At 37.4% G+C, this 15443-nt stretch overlaps 1 protein-coding gene across 1 annotated transcript in view; it reads right to left on the minus strand.

Moving 5' to 3' along the window:
- LOC141505596 (uncharacterized) overlaps positions 1 to 15443 on the minus strand; it is a 127853-nt gene that overhangs the window by 49134 nt on the left and 63276 nt on the right. Inside the window, exons 2-4 of the mRNA XM_074211546.1 lie at positions 9757 to 9818; positions 8387 to 8500; positions 7363 to 7424 (exon numbers count right to left, since the gene is read on the minus strand). The gene's annotated coding sequence lies outside the window, so the exon portion shown is untranslated. The remainder of the gene's footprint in view (positions 1 to 7362; positions 7425 to 8386; positions 8501 to 9756; positions 9819 to 15443) is intronic.

The following is a 15443-nucleotide window of genomic DNA, read 5'->3' on the forward strand; positions in this document are numbered from 1 at the left end:
TGGAATTCTCTCCCTGTTCATGTCTGTCTCCTGACATACTTTAAGTCTCAGCAAATCTACCTTCTACAAAAAGAATTTTCCACTCTTCCTTAATGCTAATGCCTTACCCTTGAGATTACATCCAATTTATTTGTATGTTCTCCCCCATTATTCTGTGAATTCTTCAAGCACAAGGACTATGTTTGTCTTTCTTTGTATCCCCAGCACTTAGCAGTGTCATGTATACAATAGATGCTTAATAAATAGAGTTGAGTCAAATTCATAAGAATTTCTCAATACATGAATAAATGATCAAAGGATATGAATAGGCAACTTTTAGATGAAGAAATTAAAATCATTCATAGTCATATAAAAATTCTCTAAGTCATTACTGATAGAGAAATGAAAATTAAAACAACTTTAAGGTTCCACCTCATACTTATCAAATTGACTAAAATGACAAGAAATGAAAGTGATCAATGTTGGAGGAGATGTGGGAAAACTGGGACACTAATGCACAGTTGATAAAAGTTATGAACTGATCCAACCATTCTGGAGAGCAACTTGGAACTATACCCAAAGGGCAATAAAACTGTGCATACCCTTTTGATCCAGCCACTACTAGGTATTTTCCCCCAAAGAGTTCATAAAAAAGGTGAACAGACCCAGAAGTACAAAAATATTTATAGTATCTCTTTTTGTAGTGGCAAAGAACTGGCAATTGAGGGGATGCCCATCATTTGGAGGATGGCTGAACAAGTTATGGCATATGAATGTGATGGAGTATTATTGCTCTGTAAGAAATAATGAACAGGTAGACTTCATGAAAGTGCTGAAAGATTTACATGAACTCATGCTGAGTGAAGTGAGTAGAATCAGGAGAACATTATACACAGCAACAGCAACAGCAACACTGTGTGATAATCAACCATCATAGACTCAGCTTTCTTCAGAAGTACAATGATCAAAATCAATTCTAAAGGACCTGTGATGGAAAATACCATTCACATCCAGAGAAGAAATATGGCATCTGAATGCAGAACAAAGCATATTTTAAATTTTTAAAAGCTGTTTTGTACTTTATGCTTTTTCTTGCCCATGTTTTTTCCCCTTTTGTTCTGATTCTTCTTTGATAACATGACAAATATGGAAATATGTTTAACAGGATTATATGTGTGTAAACTATATCAGATTGCTCACTATGAAGAGGGGGGAGAGGGAAGATAGAGAGCTAGAGAGAAAAAATGTGGAATTCAAAATATTACAAAAAATGAATGTTGAAAACTATCTTTGCATGTAATTAGAAAAATAAATTTATATTTAAATTTCTAAATGTTTATTGACTAACAATGACTCATTAAAATAATCCCTACTCAAAAAAGAGTTTAAATTCTAATAGAGAGACAAATCCATGAATAAATATATGCAGTATAAATATAAAATGAACGTATGCAAATATATACAAAATTATTAAATTCAGGTTGTTTGGAAAACCTAGCATTAGAGATTTGGAGGACCAAGAAGGGCTTCATGAAGAAGTTGTTCCTTGAACTTCATCTTAAAGGAAGAGAGGTCTTCATGAGGCAGATATAAGGAGGGCATGCACTCCAGTTACAACACATATTCTTTTTTTTTTAGTTTTTGCAAGGCAATGGGGTTAAGTGGCTTGCTCAAGGCCACACAGCTAGGTAATTATTAAGTGTCTGAGGTCGGATTTGAACTCAGGTACTCCTGACTACAAGGCCAGTGCTCTATCCACTGCGCCACCTAGCAGCCCCTACAACACATATTCTGAGATCACTTGCCAAATCCCACTGACACTTTTTAGTATCCATAACAAGGCTAGTTACTTCTCCGTTCAAGATTTCAGGGACAAAATCATTAGATTGGAGGTGTCTTTTTAATGCTATTACCCTTGAGCTCATAATTCCATTTGCTTTTTAAAGTCCTAACCAATCTAGCCTCAACTCATCTTTCCAGTCTTCTTGGACATTACTCAAACCATACTTGGCAATCCAACCAAACTCATTTTGTCTCTGTTCCCAAAGAGCAATTTGACTGGGTCAGACAGTGTGGGAGTGAGAGTAATGTCCACTGAGACTAGAAAGGTTGGGAAATGTTCTGCAGGGCTTTAAAAAACAAAGGAGTTTATAGCTTATCTTAGAGGAAATAAGAAACCACTAGTATTGACTAAATGAGGGAGTTACATAGACAAATCTGTGATTAGGGAAAATTACTTTGGCAGCAGTGTATAGGATGCACCGGAGTGGGGAATGACTTCTATATAGGCAATAAGGAAGGATCCAGGGGATGGGGGGAGGGGGGGGAGGGGAGAGGGGCAGGGAAGTTGAACATGAGACAGGGAGTGAATTATCCATAGGCTAAACTCTCTAAGGAAATAGATGTGTTCAAGGACACAAATAAAGGAGTTAGACAACAAATACAATAGTTACCTAAACTGATAGTGGGGCAAGGGAAGAAATAGGGAAAAAAGATGAAGAGAGATTCTGGAGCTCAGAGTAAGGGAGGCAAAGGAGCACATGACAAATGACCTCTTACTTTCTCCACAAAGTAGAAATCATGGCCATATGCTTAGTGAAGGGAGATATGGGTAGTCCTACAGGTCTGAGGATTTGGAAAGTGGAATAAGGAATAAATGAAAGGTCAGTAAAAGAACTGCCATATAATAGTAAAGATCCAGGAAAATTTGGTTGGAATACACATTCATTAAGTACCTACCATGGGGCAGCTAGGTGGTGAAGTGAGTAGAGAGCACTAGCCCTGAAGTCAGAAGCACCTGAGTTAAAATATAGACTCAGACACTGACTAGCTATGTGACTTTGGGCGAGTCATTTAACCCTGATTGCCTCACATCCAGGATCATCTCCAGTCATTCTGATTCATAGTTGGCTATTGGACTCAGATGACTCTGGAGGAGAAAATAAGGCTGGTGACTTAGCACAGCACTCCTCACTCAAGTTTCCCATGTACTAAACATAGCATACTTCCCTGATGTCCCGGTCTTCTTCAAGAACAAAGGACAAACATCATCTTTCTCCTTATCATCACCATGGCATTATGCTAAGCACTTTCCTAATATTATCTCATTGGATCCTCACAACAACTCTGGGAGGGAGATGCTATCATTCTCCCCATTTTACAGATGAAGAGTCTGAAGCAAACATGTTAAGAGACTTACCCAGGTCTCACAGTGTCTGAGACTGGATTTGAACTCAGATCTTCTTGACTCCAGGCTACACACTCCTTTCCCTGTTTCACTCTTGTTATTGTTGCTCAGTTATGTCTAACTTTTTGTAACCCCCATTTAGAATTTTCTTGGTGAAGATACTGGAGTGGTTTGCCATTTCCTTTTCCAGATCATTTGATGGATTAGGAAACTGAGGTAAATAAATGACTTGCCCAAGGTTATACAACCAGTACCTGTCTAAAGCCAGATTTATACTCAGGAAGAGTCTTCCAGACCCCAGGCCCAGCATTCTATCCACTACCCTACCTACTGCCTCTGAATAACATGAATTTGTAGTGAAACCCAGGAGACTTTGTTCATGTTTTCTCTGGCAGTTTGTTTTCTCAGCAGTTTAGGAGTAGTCACTCAGGCCACTAGGATTAAGTACTTGCAGAACAAAGAAGACATATGATGGGAATGACCTAAAGCTCTGGATTAACAGGGAGTGAATATGGTTGTGGGGGGAGGGAACAGAGGGGACTGGTGTTTAAGGAATTCAGAGTGGAACAGCCTCTTATTGATCTTTTTATTTTTGAATAAGGACTAGAGGAGGAAGGTGACATAAAAACAGGAGTGGTGAACTAGGAGAGTAGGGTGGGATGTCAATGTGAGCAGTGGTGAGAATAAAGAGAAAGTTAGAGAAAAGCAGATGAGAGGACCTTGTGAGAGAAACAAATTTCAGAGTTTAAGATAATGGGCATGGGTTGTTTGGCACAGCTAAAGTACACTTGGATGACTGAGGAAGAATAGAGACAGGAATCCCATCTGATGAATTAAGAGGCCACACTAACCAAAGAGTCATTAGCAAGACTAGTGAAGCTACAGAGGATAAGTATGGGAAATAGGATGGAGAGGAAGATGGTGAGGAGTCAGGTCCTACACTTACTGAGAGAGAGAGAGAGAGAGAGAGAGAGAGAGAGAGAGAGAGAGAAATTTAATACCAGGGTACCCTGAGAGCTATACATTTATTTTCTTTCATTCTATGTGACTACCCTTCCTGGAATAATCATCCCCCTTGGTTCTCTGCTGTCTCCCCAGGCTCCCCTAATCCTTTCAGGGCTGCCATTTAGAAAGAGCTCCAGGTCTACTCCTTGGATAAGCAAGTCAACAATTCTAATCATTCCAGTGAAATGGAGGAATGACCAAGTCTTCCCTGTCACTGAATCCTAAGGTCCTTTGGGCATTACCATGGACTCTACTGACCTCCAAGCACTGCTCTCTGATCCATCATTGCTCTCTCAGGGCTCCCTTGGCCTTATGTCAGCCCTGTCACAAAACACTTACTATTTCCAGGCCTTTAAATTTACCTTTCAACCAAACTTTTTAATGTAGTCTCCCACAAATAGCTTCTTGAGGACAGAAACTGCCTGACTTTTTCTATTTGTATCTACAGTGCTTAAATAATACTTGTCAAATAATTAACAAAAAAATTCTTTTCCATACATTCATATAGTTTCTTGATTTTTGTGCATCTATCAATACTAGTAATATGCTACTACCCTAAACAATGTTGCATTATAAGTTCGGTTTTTTTTAATCAATCTGGCTTTCCACTACTTCCCTCCCAAATTTTGAAAGCAAACCTGAAAAATAAAGATCTCATTACAAGGATGCATGGTGCAACAAAATGAATCCCCACATTAGCCATGCTTGAAAATGTCAGTCTCTGCATTTTAAGTTTATCACCTCTCCAACAAGAGGTAGTGAGCACCATGTTTCACTTTCATTCTTTTGCACTTATGACTTATAGTTATTAGAGTTCTAAAGTCTTTTAGAGTTGTTTTTCTCTATCATGTTATCATTATATAAATTGTTGACTTAATTCTGTTCACTTCTCGCTGAATCTGTTGATGGGGATCTTCCCAATATCCTCTGAAACCATCCATTTCATTATGTTTATGGAATAATAATGCTCCATTATTTTCATATACATTCCATTAGTTTCCAATTTTAATTAAAAGAGAATACTGTCTTTTTAAGTCAGGATTTGTCTAATCTTGGCTCCATATGATCATATGTAAAAAATTTCATCTCTCTGGAATTCAATTTCTCATTAATAAAATGAAAGGATTGGACTAAATGATTACTGAGGCCATTTCAACTCAAAAGCTATGAAATTGTGATCTCTTTCTACTATAAGATTCTGCCATTTCTATTATTATTCTATAATTTCTGAATTATGAATTTTCTATGTGTCAATGTCCTAATATAATTTGTGTTCAAAAATTTGTTTCTATATGACTCTCAGAAGCATCCAGTGGCCCAACCTCAGATAATTTACCAGCTGTATGATCCAGGCTAGTCATTTAACTTATGCCTGCCTCAATTTGCCCAACCATAAAATGGGGATAATCATATCACTTGCCTTCCAAGAGGGGAGGGAGATAATGAGAAAAGTAGCAGTCTTCACTAAAGAGGGTAGCATGGAATGAGGTGAATCCAGAAGAATGTCACATTTTCATGAGTACCAGAAGATGAAAAGAGTATCAGAGGATGAAATCTAGGATAAATTTTGTCAATATAGAAGAGGTCTCAGAGGGCACCCCTGAAGGTGAAAGAGAAGTAAATTAAAAGTGATAAGGATGAGTGTAAGGAGATATAGCAAGGGAGATATATTTTGCTCTAGGAAATAGTTTCTGAATCACATTGATTAAGGGGGCAGAAAGGATTATGACTGGGGTAGTATTAAGTATGAAGGAGAACAGATCAGTTCCAAAGTTCTCAGAATTCTGGTATCAAGTTGACACTTTAGATATTAGGCGTCCCTCTTTAACCAGATTGGGGAGAGGAAGGTCAGCAGTAGTAAATACATCTAGAAAAACTTGTGTGATTGTAAAAGTCTGAGCAATTGTCCTTACCAATTTCTTCCAGTTCCTTTTAAAGGACAATGGAATGATGACCAGAGAGTGGTCATTTTCACTCATCCTAAAAGCAGGATGAGCTATCTACTTCCTCCTAGTTAAGGGAACATATCTTAAGTATTCTTCTAATCCCTTTCTTAAGATAGTATTGAGCATATTTCCTTTAAGAGCACCCCTTGGTTTACTAGGCACTGGCAAGCTATTATGACTATTCCTCAAATGATCATGAGACACTAGTACTCATTATGCAAATGAAAACCATACCAAAAATTGGAGGAAGGAATTGAAAGGAGGAGAATCTATAAAAATAAAAATGATATCTGATTTGTCTGGTTTATATATTAATTCAGTCTGCTATTTCCTGCATGTAGTGATATTTTCACAAATGTTTCTCCCCATTGGTTTTTCTCTTATACCAGTAGCAACTTGCAATCATTTAAATTTTATGTATATAATACTGAATAGAAAACAAAGCACATTCACATACCTATCCCATGTGACACAGTCACCCTATGTGGTAAGCAGGACAGGTATTTTTATCTCCATCTGATGAAATGATGTGACTAAAACTACAACTGGCAAGAGGTGAAGTTCAGGCTTGTTTCTGAGTTCAAAGGATTCAGGATCAGGTCCAACCCTCTCATTTTACCAATGAAGAAACTAAGGGCAGAGTTAAAAGACTTCCCAAGGTCAAGGCCACATAAGAAGGCAATGGTACAGCCAGGATTAGATACAAGGGCTTCTCGTTTCTCTTTCCACTACAACATGTCGCTTTTCTATAATTCTATAATTAAAACCTCTGGATCTTTGGCTAAGTACAAAGGATAAGTTTAAGGACAAAACCTTCACTTCTCAGGCTGATTCTATCATCCTCTCCCTCTATACAAATTTCTGTTATTAACATCACCGTTGCAGACTATATGTATAATGAATGGGGCAGCAATAGAGAGGGAATTATCATTCCAATGTCAATTAGCATCTTTCAGAAGTTTGAAGAGGACCTTTTTGGTACCTCACAAATTCTTATTTGGGAATCTGTAGTCAGGGTAGATATAACCTAGAGTTCATTTCTGGATGTTTCAAAAAGAACAAGCAGAAATGCATCAATAAGACTTCTCTAAACCCCATAAAATAACTCTGAGATTTTCTGACCTACAAATGATCAAAAGAAAATGAGTCTTCTCACCTTAACACCCTCATTAATTTGACTGTTCCCCAAGTTCTCCTAACCCCAGCAGGGTGCCCATCACCAAGGTTAATTCCACACCCACTCACCCCTCCTCCAGCCATCGGTTTCCTATACTGACTCTTTCCACCCTTGATCCAGCAGCTACAGCCTGGAAGAGAGAAGAGAAAATGCAAGTTGATAAGAAAAGCCACAGGGGACAAGACCCCCAGCCTGGAGCTCTAGAGAACATCACCAATTTGGATAATGGGTGGCATAATGCTAGCCAGCTCACTGGTAGATGTGGTCATCACAAAGAAGATGCTTGCCCTAATTGTCATTTTAAAAAGTATAGGAGACAATTTGTCATCATAAAGGTTTAGTGAATTCAAAACAAAAAACTAAAATGTTTGTTATGTAGACTGTTAAGGCTCTGATCACATTAGTTTTAGCAATCTGAGGAATATTTGTTGCTTAATGAAAACCTGCTATTTTCTACAGGTTTAGCAAGGTTCACATTGGTGTGTGTGTTCTTTTGTTTCCAAGCAGCAGGGGTGATAACAAGGGAAATAGGGAAAATTCACTTGCTCCTAAAGGCCTTTGGGGGGGGGGGGGGGGTAAAGAGACGCATACACACAGATTACTGTTAAAATAGCAAATGGAATCCTGATGAGAAAATATACCTCAGACCTCGAGCCTTGTGAAACTGACAGCTGCAAGGGCCTTTAGAACAGGAGAGCTGTGAAAGAACAAGGTGAGGGTACAATCTCATTCACATTTGGAATTGCTAATCTGAGTTAGCACAGCCTAGAGTTTGTTTCAAACTGCTCCTCCAATTGTGTGGGTGAGGCACACACACATACATACGCACAGATACCCACCACATCACACACACACACACACACACACACACACACACACACACACACACACACCTTTGAACAGTGTCCTACAGTAAAAGATCACTCAAGGTTCAAGTTCTGATTCCACCATTTAGTTAGCGACATAGCCATAATCAATGTGGTTCGCTTCTCTCAACATCTGCTTACCTACCTATAACATGGGAATAATAATACATCTACTATTCAGATCACAGAGTATATGAGAAAAACACTTTATAAATTTCAAGTTTACCTAAAGTTTCGATGGATCTTTTGTCATATCAAAGTGGATACTCCCTACAACAGGCCAGAGTACAATCCAGTCATATCTCATCATCTTACAGGATATGTCCATGAGATAGACTCCCTATGGAAGATTTATGGGTATAAATTATTTCCATTTACTTAAAGAATCTTAGGGGCAGCTAGATGGTGCAGTGGATAGAGCACTGGCCCTGGAGACAGGAATACCTGAGTTCAAATCCGGCCTCAGACACTTAATAATTGCCTAGCTGTGTGGTCTTGGGCAAGCCTCTTAACCCCATTGCCTAGCAAAAACTAAAAAAAAAAAAAATTAAAAAATTAAAAAAAGAAGAATCTTAGAGAACAGCTGCTCTTTAAGGGGATAAAACCTCCAGAGAGTTCACCTAAAGAGTCTTGCTTAGGACTATGTTGCAAAAGAAGATATAAATTCAGTAAGGAAGTTAAATTTTAGATATTGTGACATTCCATTTATTTCAATGAAATATTTCAATCAGTTATCCCTCACCATACTGAAGATAATTAAACCACCTCCATTTTTTTCATATTTATCTTTTATACTTTTTAACTGCTTATTTTGTGGAATTCTTTGTTGAGAGTATGCTGCAAATGACTCATACTCATTTTTGCATCTCTTCATTGTCCTCAGCAATTATCTACTCACAGTTGTACAGCATCACAGGAAGAACTTTGATGTTAAATTTTTCTTTGTCAGACTTTAATCAATTGATCAAAAAGAAAAGCAAAATAGAAATTAAGAATCTTAAGAAAATATTAGAAAAACAAGATCTGAAAAGTCCTTTGGTGATTATTGAATGGTAATCTTAAGGAATATACCTAGTCTTCAATTTTAATAATAAACTTTGCAAAAATCGATCAAACCGAGACATAAAGAACCCATTGAAAATGAAGAAAGTCTGTATCCAGAGAAAGAATCATGGAGTCTGAACAAAGACCAAGGACTATTAATTTTAGTTTAGAAAAAAAATGATATATTATTGTCTGATCTTGTTATCTCTTATACTTTATGTTTCTTCCTTAAGGATGTGATTTCTCTCTCATCACATTCAATTTGGGTCAAAGTATACCATGGAAACAATGTAAAGACTGGCAAATTGCCTTCTGTGGGGGATGGGGGAGGGAAGTAAGATGGGGGGGAAATTGTAAAACTCAAAATAAATAAAATCTTTTTTAAAAATGAAGAAACGGGCAGCTGGGTGGCATAGTGGATAAAGCACCGGCCTTGGAGTCAGGAGTAGCTGGGTTCAAATCCGGTCTCAGACCCTGTAAACAGCAGTCAACACCAAGTTCTCCTAACCCAGCAGGGTGCCCATCACCAAGGTTAATTCCACACCCACTCACCCCTCCTCCAGCCATCGGTTTCCTATACTGACTCTTTCCACCCTTGATCCAGCAGCTACAGCCTGGAAGAGAGAAGAGAAAATGCAAGTTGATAAGAAAAGCCACAGGGGACAAGAAGCTAGGTAACTAGCTGTGTGGCCTTCGGCAAGCTACTTAACCCCATTTGCCTTCCAAAAACCTAAAACACAAAAAAAAGGCAGAAATATTTAACAGTCTTTACAGATCATGCTCAAATACTTGAAAGTAACCTTGCAGGAACTTACACTATAGTAATACAGACTTTGAAAACCCAAAGTTATTACCATGTCATAATGAAGCATTAGTGTAGGACTTTGTATAGATTACAGATCACAACACAATAAAAAAATTAATAAATAAAGCGAAAAGTATCAAAGGACACAAACTTTCTCTGGGAAAAAATAATGCTAACCTAAAGAAAAAATCATGGAAACAATCAGTAATCATGTTAAATAACAATAAAGAAATATACCATATCTTCTGGGATGAAGTAAAAGAAATCATTAGGGAAAAAATATGTATCTCTGAATACTTTTATTTATAAATGAAAGAAAAGGAAAATAAATTAAATATGCAGTTTCCTTCCTCCTTATCACTGGATAACTTGGAGTGTTAAGGACTGTTGTGTATGGGAGCACTGTAAATTATCTTCAGCTGGTATCCTTGAGCACCAGAGTCTTATCTTACTAAGTGCCACGGGAGTAAGAGTGGATTAGAGACTGGGGAGGTATTTAAACACTGGTATTTGGTTTAAGAAACAGAAACCTTGGAGATCTTGGTGTACAAAGGGAGAACTTGTCTTCTTTGTCTCCTGCCCCTCCAATACTCACCTGGGAAAAGATAAGGGAGTCCAGAAAGGGACTCAACATATGGCACCATACAGGGACAGGATGGCAGAGTTATCTGAGTGGTCTAAAATAAGTATGTAGAAGATACAAGCAAGAGAACCAGGTGACATCCCAGAGCAGAGACTCTGGATAAAGTAACAGATTGATTTGTTACTAGGGGGCTGATTTTAATCAAGATGATGTAAAGTGGAAGTGGAAAGACAAATGGTATTCAGCATTGAGGGGTCATCGGAAGAAGAGTTTCCAAGGCAGTTCCCCAGGGGACAGAGCTTCCTTCTCAAGCAGCAGTCTGCCACCGAGGGCCAGTGCCATGAACAAGATGCGGAGAACCTGCTTGCTGTTCTTTTGGCCACGGCTGCCTGTCTGACCGTGCTGTGTGCTCTGGGCACAACCTGGGCTCATGGGCCTGTAACAAGCTGCAGAAACCTTTCTTGTTGACTTGGACCCTGATGCAGACTCTGACACGGACCTTGACGAGGACTATGAATTTCACTCTCCTTAATGGTGTTGACTGCTGTTTACAGGGTGCAACAACTCCAGATTGTTACTGTCAACATCTTAAGCAATTTCAAATGTTTTCTCTCATTCTCTGAAGTTCCCACCCTCTGAAGAGGGAAGGGAGAGGGAGAAGGGAAATCTTTCTTTTTTGGAACTTCAAAACTCAAACCCATGTCTCAAAACTTATTTTAGAAATCAAGGGACCCCCCCATACCTTCTTCCTGGTTTGGGGAGGAAGGGGGGGCAGAGTTGGACAATGACTATGTTTTTCAATAGGTTATTGATTGGGAAGCTTCATGGTTTTATTAGTTAAGGAAAAAAGGGGAAGAAGATTTTTTTCTGGGATTGGGAATTTTAGACTTTGTCTTTTGAAGGAAACCTTTACTTATGGCTAATATTTTGGTGTGTATATATGTGTGTATTTAATCATCAATAAGATGTTTTTACATCTCTCCACTGGTCTGGAGAGGTGGGAAAATGCTTCTATATTTTGAGATTTTGGTGCTGGCCAGGGTGTCCAACAATCTCACTTTGATAAGTCTGAAATACAAAAGAATTGTTTTCTGTGTTTGTGTTAGTGTCTAAACTCTGAAATAGCTAGGTAAAGTTAAATATTACTACTTTTAGTTTGGGTATGGAATTTCATTGCTTTGAAAGTTTTTTGTTGGCAGAAGAAAAACTATAATCTTTGTAAGTTGGGGATAAAATGTATTTCAAGGAATTTGCAATATTGGTTTTTACTATTGACATTTGTTTATTTTTGAACTTTTGCTTACAACTTATGTGGCATTGGTTATGTAATAATTTTGTTTCAAAAAAAAGGCAAGAAGGGGGATATGTTAGGGACTATTGTGTATGGGAGCACTAAATTAAATTATCTTCACCTGGTGACCTTGAGCACAAGAGCCTTATCTTACTAAGTGCCAAGGGAGTGGGAATAGATTAGAGAGTGGGGAGGTATTTAGGCACTGGTATTTGGTTCAATAAATGGAAACCCTGGAGACCTTGGAGATGTTGGTGTACAAAGGGAGAACTTGTCCTCCTTGTCTCCCGCCCCCTCCAATGTTCACTGGGGAAAAGATAAGGGAATCCAGAAAGGGACTCAACACTGGAAGATCTGGAATTTCTAGCCCTATTGCTCAAAAGCTCCCTCTCAATCTGATCACCACTGATTATTATTCAGGGTAATTATTAAGATGGTATCATTAAAAACAATTGATAAAAAGAAAAATGTCAAAAAAAAAACCTAAGGTTCAATCTCCCACAATTCACACAGGAACCATGAGAAGTACAGTTTTTAAAGTATAATACTAATGAATCACATGTATACAGAAAACATGGCTCCCCAGTAATCTGAGTATTCTTTTCCCTTCATTGGAATTCTCATGAAAATCTCCTTAGAAGTAGTTTTCTGCTAGTCACAAAGTTGAGCATCTCTCAGCTCCCGATGCACATGTTCCTATCAGTCACTATAGATAAAAGGGAATTAACACCAAAAATCATGAAAATTCTGAATCTTCCAATCTTTCAAAGTTCACCAGGCCCTAATCATCATGGGAAAGGGAGGAGAAAAAAAATTCAATTTTCTCCACAAGGACAGTACTTTTGACTACCTTAGACTAGCATATTAACTAAAACATTCTCCTATCATGTTTCTGCTTTAATATTACGATAAAAAACATTTCCCTCCCTATTGTTAACAACTGATCATCTGTTTTCCATGGAAGGTACTTTGGAGGTGAGTTTATTTATTCCTATCAGCTGACTGAAATCTGCAGAGAACACAAGGTCCTACAGCTATTTATAGGATAGAGATATATATAGATATCATTTGATTTCTTCATCAACAAGATGATGCCCATATAAATGTCAAGTAAGGTAGGGAGGGAGAATAGTGGATTCTTAGATCAGCTTTCTTTCAGGAAGTAGTTTCTAAAAGCATTAAGTTTTTTGAGGCAATGGGGGTGATTCAATGGATGGAACACTGGAAATTATTTGGGGAAAAAAATGAGATAATAATGGTTCCTCAGCTTCACTAACTTTTATGCACACTCTATATTCTTATGTATCATCACAACACTGAAGGAAGGAGGATGCTATCAATTTCCAAAAAACTCAACTGTTCAAGATGACTTCAAACAATTAAAATATATATGTGTGTGTGTGTGTGTGTGTGTGTGTGTGTCTACATTCTCATAATACAGTCATTCATCCAAACCATATTTTTTTAGGTTTTTGGAAGGCAAATGGGGTTAAGTGGCTTGCCCAAGGCCACACAGCTAGATAATTATTAAGTGTCTGAGACTGGATTTGAACTCCTGACTCCAGGGCCAGTGCTTTATCTACTACGCCACCTAGCCTCCCCAAACCATATTTTTCTACATGTCAGTCCTTTGCTATTTAAGGTACAGATGTAGTAGTGGTGTCACTGGGTCAAAGGGTATGTAGTCCCAAACTGCTTTCCAGAATGGCCAACCTACTCATAACTCCACCAACAGTACATTAATATACCTGTTTCCTATAACCATTCCAGTATTTGTCATTTTTCTTGCCAATCTGATGGGTATGTGGTAGAACCTTAGAGTTGGTTTAATTTGGATGAATCTAATTATTAGTGATTTAGAGCATTTTTCTACATAGCTATTGAAAGCTTAGATTTCTTCCTCTGAAACTAGTTATTCATAGTATTTGATTTTATCAATTGTAGAATGACTCTTATAAATTTGAATCAGTCCTTTATGTATGCTGCAAAGATTTTTTTTCCTAGTTACCCACTTTTCTTCTAATGTTAGTTGTACCATTTGTTTGTACAAAAAATTGTTTTTTAAAATTAAAAAATATTAAATTCTGTTGTTTGTTTAGTGAAGTCTTTCCCATCCTTTACTTACACAGCCTGTACATTGTGAATCATAATACATTTTAAAATAAAACAGTAAAATAAAAAATAAATTACAGGAAAACTTATTCCAGATTAGTGAAGTGGAATTTGCATATTGTCTTAAATAAACAAAAACAAATCTTCTATTTTCTAGTCATCTAATCAATAGCAAAGATTCCAAAAGAAGTTATTTGGGAATTGCTGTTATGGAATAGTCGATTATCAATAATTTTACCTCCATTAAATTTAAATCTCTGATATCTAGCCAAAACTCAATTGAGGTTTATATTTGTACTAGGAAGAAATTATTATTAAATATATTAATATTGTTTAAAATGGAGGGGAAATGGTGCACTTAAGAACTTCTTAAGAATGGAACATTTTACTCATATGTAAATGGTGTTATATTTTATAAGTTGGTTGTTTACCTATTTGAGAGTGTCTAATTTGTGTCCCCAGATAAGTGAGATTTCGTTGTGGAGCCTTGTTAGTAGACTCAAGTAGCTATAACTGTTTTCAGTAATATGAATCTTCATGCAGAAGTAAGGTAATATGCATTTATTATTGTGCCAGGCACAGTGATAAATGCTTTACAAACATTATCTCAATAGATCCTCTTTACAAACCCTGCAAGACAGGTATTAATATTATTTCCATTTTACAGTTGAGGGAACTAAGAGGAAAAAAAGGATGACCGCTCCAGAGTGACTTAATTGGTGAGTATCTGAGGTTGGATTTAAACTCTGATCTTCCTGACTCCAGGTCCAGTGTTCCATCCATTGAACCACCCCATTGCCTCTAGAAAACAATGCTTTCAGAAACTACTTCCTGAAAAAAAGCTATTCTAAGAATCCACTATTCTCCCTCCCTACCTTACCTGAAAGAAGGGGGAGAATAAGAAACAAAATCTAAAACCTCACTCCCACATACCATTAGCTTGAATTAATGAAGTTTTACCATATAAACATTTGAACTACAGTCCTAGGAAAGGAGGGAGTGGATTTGATGAAGATGTCAATTAATGCAGCCTTGATAAAAAGATCAAAGAATCTCAAAGCCTTTGAGAATTTTTACCACTCTGAAGAATTTTTTTCAAAGATCTAGAGCAAAAATAGACACAGGAGCAGCTAAGTAAAAATGTTTTAGAATATTTCATATTGAATATTATAAATTATGCTTTTACCCTTTGGAAAGGTTGCAAATATGATGTTATCTGTATGATGCATGTATCTGTCAAGGAGAGAGTAAGAAACAGGTAAATTGATTCATAGTGATTAAAGAAAACCTTACTAATTGCTAATACTTAGCAATTTGCGAGCAGGTTAATAGCTGTAAGAGAGACAGTCATTCAAATCCTTTTCAACAAAAATATCTAGGAAGTTCCATGCCCTCCCTGAAGGCTTGTGTATGGCCCCTGCATGGAAATGATAAGTAATTCCATGCTC

This window comes from Macrotis lagotis, chromosome 1 (assembly GCF_037893015.1).
Source record: "Macrotis lagotis isolate mMagLag1 chromosome 1, bilby.v1.9.chrom.fasta, whole genome shotgun sequence".
NCBI classification, from domain to species: Eukaryota; Metazoa; Chordata; class Mammalia; order Peramelemorphia; family Peramelidae; genus Macrotis; species Macrotis lagotis.